Source organism: Manacus candei, unplaced genomic scaffold, assembly GCF_025592945.1.
Source record: "Manacus candei isolate 608988 ecotype Guabito, Panama unplaced genomic scaffold, ASM2559294v1 h1tg000011l, whole genome shotgun sequence".
In the NCBI taxonomy this organism is placed as follows: domain Eukaryota; kingdom Metazoa; phylum Chordata; class Aves; order Passeriformes; family Pipridae; genus Manacus; species Manacus candei.
The window spans coordinates 24,069,089-24,077,138 of record NW_026138059.1 but is presented as its reverse complement, the minus strand read 5'-3'; the positions used below and the strand labels follow the sequence as shown (position 1 = coordinate 24,077,138).

Below are 8,050 nucleotides of genomic sequence, written 5' to 3'. Positions count from 1 at the left end.
TCTAGTTTTGTGCATTTAGCAGGTGTGTTTTTTTAAAGGGCATGTGATAATTCTGCTCATTTAGTACATGAGCACATAAACAATCGGAGCCAACTATCACTAAGTTGTCCTGGTACTTCCTTCCCGGTCCCCAGCACATCGCCCATGGAAGAGAAAACATAGGAGGAGGCAGACAGAGATGAAAGCTGGTGGAGCAGTTGCAGCTCCCATCAAAGCAGAAATGGCCTTGGGATTTTCTTCAGTTAGGTCTGGGTTTCCTCTGTTCCTGGTGACCACCTCTTTGATCAACCCACTCTTCTGAGCCTCAGGGCTTTTTCCTCTGTCTGTCTGCTCATCTGCCCGGCTGCCTTGCTTTGGGCTTCCTGTTTGACTTGCCATGAGGTCAATAGCGATGCAATGTGGGATGCCTATGCCCCTGCCTCTTCACAGGGCTGGTACAGCATTACACAGGGCTTGTTGGGTCTCTGTGCACATCCAGAGCTCTGTGCACATCCAGAGCAACGTGCAATTTAGGTGAGGAGGGCAATGAGTTATGAAAGCAATACTTAGGGCAGGAACTTCTTTTTCATAAGAAGTTGCCTCATCAGTGGGCTGCCCAGAGACACAAGGCTCCTACCAAAACAGTGTACTGGGATTGTTGGGAAGAGATTGATGGGGGATCACCCCTCTTGCATTGGAATCAACCCTCTTCTGAGCACCACCTCAAGAAATAATCCAGGGTTGCTTGTGTAAAAGCACAGATTGCCTCTTCATAAAATTCCATGTATCTAGAGCCAAAATCCTTCCCCTATTATTCTGGTAGGGATAATAGCAACATTTGGCATGTGGAATAGAAATCTTTCTCTGAAGCTGTGCTCTAGCACAACAGGTCTCCAGGGCAAAGCAATATTTGGAACGCAATGGCAAACAAAACAAATGTTATGCTGATAAATAAGAACCTCTGGGGGTTAATTATGCAAATTTCCTCAGTGAAGGAACAAGAAATAGATTAATAATATTAACATGCCATTCACTACGTTTTCATTTACCAGGTCACCTCACAGGACTGTAACACACCACAGCTGTTTCGGATGCACAGTGATACAACAACAAGAAATCCCTTAATGTCAGGGAAAGACTTGAGAAGGAGTCTGGGCTGCGAAGTAGCTGAGACTGTTGCTTGGGATAAGATTAGGTTTGGATATGAGTAGGAGGAAAGCTCAGGGCTCTGTTTCAAAAGGACAAAATTTCACAAACTTTTCTCTGCATTTTGGCTCAGATAAGCTGTTTTAGAAGATGACAAGGAACATTTAAACATCAGAGATGGAAAGAAAGGTTCCATTCCCAGCTCACCTCTTTTCTGCAATCCCAATTGTGGGTTGAGGTTACATGCTGTGATGCCTCCTCCTTATTCCTTAGCAGAGCCCACTTGAAAGTTTGCATGTCCAAGGAGCCTGTCCAGAAACAAGTCAGACCTAAATGGACCATGGAGTGCTGTGGCTAAGAGAGTTTTTGCACTTGGACTTCTAGACTCTGCCCTTTTAGCCTTGTGAGGGCTTCACAGTAAAAAAGGAACAGAAATGTGACAGTTGCCCTTATTTCGGTGTTAATGTTATTCATGCCTTACTATTTTTATCTATCCACAAAGCCAGCTTACGGTTCAGAGCTCAGCTGGGCTACTGCTGAGCTCAGCAGGACTGAGGAGCTGAAGCCGCTGCTCTGAAGAAGAGCCTGCTTCTGCTTCTTGAGCAGTGGGGCAACAGCTGAGCTACAAACTCAGCAGGAGCTGAGAGCTGAAGCTGGTCTGGTCCTTTCCCAGTCAGGAAAAGGCTCCCAGCTCCTAGGTCTTACCGATTTCTGAGATCTTCAAAACCCATGCCTCAGTGGCATAGGGCAGTGAAGATTGCTGTGCTCTGACAGCTGCTCCTCAGGAAAGCAACAACTCTGCTGCCTGCACAGCAGGAGTTTGTATCCCGCTCTGAGCTAAAACGGGGTTGCAGCTGCTGCCGTGCAGCTGCCCATCCCTCCCAGCAGTAAATAGTGCTGGCGATGCTCCGGTGATGCTCAGGAAGGGCTGGAGCCCCAGGGTTCCTGGCTTGCGTGGCACAAAGACTGGTGGTAACTTGCAGCTGTGAGAGGCAGCTCATTCCATTTGAGATCCTGCAGGATCTCAGCAAGAGAACTGGCAGCACAGATTGGAGTCTTCTCCTCATCAGAGGTGGCTCTCTAACCCCCTGGTGATGTGGAGGCAGGCCACATAACAACCTGCATAATCTGTATAATTTTCACATTTCTGGAGGAAAAAGCTTGCATGGGAAAAAACACCTTTTTATTTTTTTTCTTTCCTCTATGACATATTCCCCTTTCTAATTTGGAAAAAAAAAAGTATTCTTTGGGTTCTTTGTTTGTTTGTTTGTTTGTTTTTGTTTTCTTTTCTTTTTTTTTTTTTCCCCCAAATACCCTGCTTTTGCTGTGGAATGTACTTGATAAATTGCCTAGTTCACTTTTTTTCATACTCTGACTAAACACTCTTCTCTAACACTATTTTGCTCTTTGAACCTAGCATACCAAAGCGATGTATGATGTGGAGGAGCAGGGTTTCCCATGAATGAAAAGTAGATCTATGAAAGAAAAAAAGGAGTGTTGTAGGTGGGTGCTTTGGCAAAGCACACCACTGTATTCTTGTTTGTGACAGCAGCATGATTCCAAACCGAGTTCTTCCTCCAGCTGCCGTCGTTGGCATGTAGAGAGCTGGAAATCATCTGTGATGGGGAAAGAAGAAGGGATTAAGTGTTGTTTTTTTTAAAAATGAAGGGACAACATTGCATTTTTTGGGTAACAGTTTTGATTCTTTGCCTTTAAGTGAAAGACCCATCCATACAACTCTAGGGAACAAAAATCTGCTGTAGTATGGGTGATGGTTATGTATTTGCTCTAAACAAACATATTTTGCCTCCCTGGGAACAATTAGAGATAGATAACCTTCTTTAACAGCAGCCTGCCATCTTCAGTAGTCTTGAGTGAGATGCAAAGTTGTGTGAGATGCCAGCTAAGGAATTCTTATTGTGCCTCTATGCAAATGTTTGTCAGTATTACTTCAACAGGTAGTTTTAAACAGGAGGAGCACCAAATCTGTATATCTCATTTTTTTTTTAGTTGCTAAAAATTGCACTTTGGGAATATACATGTGATTTCAGCAAATTCAACACAAACACTCCTGTTCTGTGTAAATATGCCCTTTGACTAGGAACATAATGCACATTTTTAACAGTGAGATTAATTGGATAATGAAACACATTTTCAATAGTAAACCACTTAATTTCAAGCATTTATAGGCTTTAATCAAGACTGAAAGATGCCCTGACTCCATCAGGAGTCACAGTCTTGATAGTGAAAGTACCTGATAAAACTAAATTATGGCTTTGACTCTGTGAAACCAATTCTGTTTGAATGAACAGTAACCTGATTTCTGCTAGTTCACATTGTATTTTCACTCTGCAGTTTGCTGTTCCAAAAGCAAGACAGCTTGTTTAAATCTGAAATTATGAGTTTCTCCATCTCTTCTGAATGAAAGGCAGAATGCTGAAATCCACTGGAGTATTACCATGTGAGCTTAATGCATTGTAAGGTAAACAAAACATGAGAAGTAAAATCAGCATAAAATCCTATCAGTCACAAGAAACTAGGATTGCATGAATGCATGAGACATGAAATATTGGTGGGGTGTCTTTCTTATGGGGGTAGGAAGACAGAAGCTTTAAACTCTCCTACATAACAATGAAAAAACATTTTAACAAAAAAAAAATAGAAAGAAAAATAAAATCTTATGCTTGGCTGCCATATGACTAGGAATACATAGTATAGTTCATTTTTATCACACTTAGATCCCAAAGATCAATATGGGCAAAATCACAACAGTATCTGAGTGTAAAACATAACTGAAACTAAGAGCATGACTATTTTTATGCAAGTAAACTAGAGAAAAAGGGTTTGCCAGGAGCACACCATCTTACGTTTTGCAGCGTAGGTGGAATGGCTGCTGGCCTGGCATGGAGAAGGTGAGAAGCTTGCCATGTCCTGTGTCTGACTACAGCTCCAGCTCTAAAAATCCTACTCAGGAGCAGATGTTGATGATTTTGTCTAATGTAAAATACTGTTATGTACTGGTGTATTTAGGCTATGAACTACCTAGATGAGGCGGGAACAGTTCCTTTGATGAACCTTTTGGTGCCCTGATCTCTTGACTTAGGCATGGTTGTTGCAGCAATGCACATGCTGAATACTACTATTTCATTTAACACACACGTTCTCAGCAGAATTGCAGAAAAGCTACTGGCAGGCTCATCAGAAAATTCTGATAATTTGGCCTTCTTCAAACTTCACCTTTTCAAAACATTACAGTATTTAGACCAAACATTGACATTTTCCCCAGGATGAGTAAAACATCCTTTCAGTAAAATCTGGCAGAAGAAAAATAAAACTAAGAAAACATTAGTACTTTGAAAGCACAAAGATTTATTTTATTTATCTTTGAAATACCATTTTCTAGTAACTCTGATTTTTATTTTATTCAAAGAACCTTAGTGTTGACTACTTCAGCAGCCAATGTTAATTCCAGTAATAATTCCAAGTATTGATTATTCCATCACAAAATGTCAAACATGGAAATAAATTTTGGAAATAAACCAGTGTAAACTATAGAATATCAAGGTATCAGAAGACATCTTTGCATGTATGCAAAAGAAAGACAAGGCCCTTGGAAAAAAAAAAAAATCAGACTTGAGTACTGTAGTGAGAAAAAAAAAATAAAGAAACCCAAAACAAAACCAATAAACAAAACTGGACTAGTTCTGAGGAAATATATGAATAAAAAAAAAATTTGGGAAGTATTACAAGTGTGTCATGGTATAGACAAGGTCTTACAGTTAATTTTGAAGGTACTTTGTTCTGTGCCATTGTCAACAACAGTAAATTTTGATACTCAAAGTCATTTCTAGCAAACTTTCATTTACTGTGGGCTGTTTTCATTAAGCTAATTTTTGGAATGTGTATGTGTGGTGCAAGGTTCACCCTGGGCTGGGCTCTGTTTGGATCTGATAACTTTGAGGTAATTCCCAGCATTTCGCATCCAAGTCAAGTTCTCTGCACTTTTGTCCTGTTGACTGATGTCTATTTGAAATCTCCCCACTCTCTGGTCTGGGGTAGCAACCAGCAGAGAAGAGGCATCCAACTGTACTGTGTGGGGAGCGGGATGGAGCTGGCAGCTGCCCAGAGCACCTGCCAGCAGCTGCACATGAGGTGATGAGGAGGGAGGGAAAGGGTACAACAGCCGGTACTCTCCACGAAGTTGTATCTGGAGCTGAGTTGATACATTTTCATACTGTCTGGGTGGAGAACAGCTATGAATATTCTTCCCTCATATAGCTGCTGTTTCCAGCGAGATAATTGTGTAGCAACACAGTGAATAACATAAAGAAGTTTTCCGGCGATTGCTGCCCAGCAATGTCTTTCCATCTCTAGCAAGCAGAGAACAAAAAATTAGGTCAAGATCTCATTTTTAATGTTTTAGTTGCTGTTGGCCTCTGTATGAGATAGACCACGCCAGCCACGCTAAGGCACTGTTGAGCAGAGACAGAGAGAGCAGCTGTGCCAGGCCTGGGTGGGAAGCTGCAGGGCTGCCGTATCCCTATGCAACTGCCAGTGCTCCCACTGCAGCCAGGGCTGCCGAGGGGCCCCAGAGCTCCCCGTGCACAGCCTGTTCATCCACACTTGATACACTGCGTATCCAGCCACCTAAAAATTGTGGCCCTCGATGTCCATCTTGCTACAGACTATTGCTTTTTTATTATATTGAACATCTATATGCATTTTTAACATTGTCAAGAGATAGGGAAAACCATCATGACTCGCCATTTGTCTACACTGTTAATCACTGTCCTTAATAGAAGGATTAGAAATAAATAAAAGAAAGGAGGAATTATATTACTAAACTTTTCATGACACAATTATGATAATTTTTTTTTCCAAACTTCTGACCAGTGTATTTTGGACTTCCTAGACTTCCTTGTTTCTGCCAAGTCAATACAAGACAGAAGGCTGCTGCTTTTAATACCTAGTGACGATAGCAATATTTATGTTTGTTATGTTTTTAACAAAACCAAACACCTCTGGGTGAGTCAACACTAGTTTTTGGACTGAAATAGTGTTGCTGCTCAGAAGTGAATCCCCTGACTGTCTGTAGGTAACGCATGTTGGCGGTGTCGGCAGAGCAGCTGTGTCACGTGAACTTAATTCCTCTTGGAAAAAACTAAACTGGAAGTTTTGCTCCTGCTGCACAGCAAATGGGCACCAATTCCTAGAAAAGGGACAAAGAGTCACAGTTTCTCATTCTTTTTTTGTCCAAAGAGAACATGTTCCTGTTTTAGGCACCATGTCTTGGGCAGAAGGGAGACAGAATGATGTTACAGTCACAGTACATGTCAGTCATAAGTCAGTCAATAAAATACTTAAATTCTTAAATTCAGCAGAACTCACCTGGAGAATGCGATCTCTGCTACATGGCCAAGCTGAATTAACATCTCACACTGAGGACTTTATTAGCAAATATACACAAATGCATATACAAGAAACACATGTATTGCTATTAAATTTCATTTGTTCTAGAGCAGAACTGAGAGTATGGGTTAAACGAAGGGACTAAGTGAAAAATATTGTGCAGACATACAGAAAGACATGATTCACATCACATATCTTGGGTTTCTACTAATTGCTTGGGCAGTACAAACAACTTGTGTGAGTAACAGAATCAAAATTCTGCTAAAGAATTACTGCTCACATTGACAATTTTGACCCCGGCACCTTTTCCTTCCAAAAGTAAGTTTGTCATTAAAGGGACAGAGCATGTTCATGAGCTGAATGTATTTTTTTATTAGCAGTAGTATTACCACTCAGAATAATTGTAATTGATGTAAATCATGCAAATATTTCTGAATTTCTTGTAAGCTAATACACCCTAATTCAATTTCTTGCAAAATTCTTAATGATTTCTACTGATTTTAAGTGACCTGGGCTTTCATATTTGAGTATATATTTCCCTTATATTTAGACAGCTATTAAAAAACACAACACAACACACCCTTTACCTAGTGTCCGTTAATTAGGGGAAGAGAAGTGGAAAAAAATTGCACAACAATGCAAATAGTTGTTAATCTATATAAAGAGTACAATGATTAATATCCCACATACCTTTCTGAACTGAAAAAGTGTAAATGCAGTGATTCTGACTGGAAACGATTTCCTCTCTTCTTTCAAGTGAGTAGGAGGTGATTTGCAGGTGCTTACACTGAAAAAGGGAAGGTGAGGTGAGGGCAGGGTTTGGCTGGCCTTGCTCCTTTGGCAAAGCGCAGCAGTGCAAAGGTCTTCCTTCTGAAATATATTTGCCTTGTCTTTAGCAAATCTGTATTCCCCAGGATGAACTGCTGCCCATTTTTCTTTTTAAGTGGGCAAGAATTAGCAACTTGAGAGAGGTTAAAACCCACACTTCATGGGGAAATGAAACAAGGTCTGTATAAAATAACATTAAATCCTATTGACCAGTGTAAACTCACTGATACATTCTGCAGTATTTGAAATATTGCTAAAATTTCATTGCAACATGCTGACAAACACAAACGAAATGAACCATTCACTACTCCCAACCAGGAAGCAGTCTCATTTTCCTGGATACGTCCTGGCTTAATATGGGATATGCCTCCAGGTCTGATCTTTGCCCTTACTCTAGAAATCCGTAATCTGATTGATTACTGATAGTGATAATTTGCTTATAAATAAGGCCGTAGTTATTCCTTCTGAAAGTTTAAATCGTGTGCCCTAGTGAACTGTGGTTCACCTGAGTGATGCCAGTCTGCAAATGGGGTTGTGCTTTAACCTCTCTGAGCTTCCTAACTATGCACTGAGGGCAGTGCATAGATGCCTCAGTGCGGCAGGCAGGCAGCTCCCCCCTCCCACTCCCCCGTGGGAACCCCGTAAGCCCCTGGCTTCAGCTATGACCCGACTGGGTCAGGGGAGACTC

The 8,050-nt window shown here is 41.2% G+C and overlaps 1 long non-coding RNA gene across 1 annotated transcript; it reads right to left on the bottom strand.

Moving 5' to 3' along the window:
• Positions 1-541: 541 nt before the first annotated feature.
• On the bottom strand, positions 542-7,327 carry LOC127466721 (uncharacterized). The gene is made up of 3 exons (XR_007902833.1): positions 7,225-7,327; positions 2,548-2,741; positions 542-1,433 (listed from the first exon to the last, which is right to left on the bottom strand). It is a non-coding gene; the product is annotated as an uncharacterized LOC127466721 (long non-coding RNA).
• Positions 7,328-8,050: the final 723 nt, after the last annotated feature.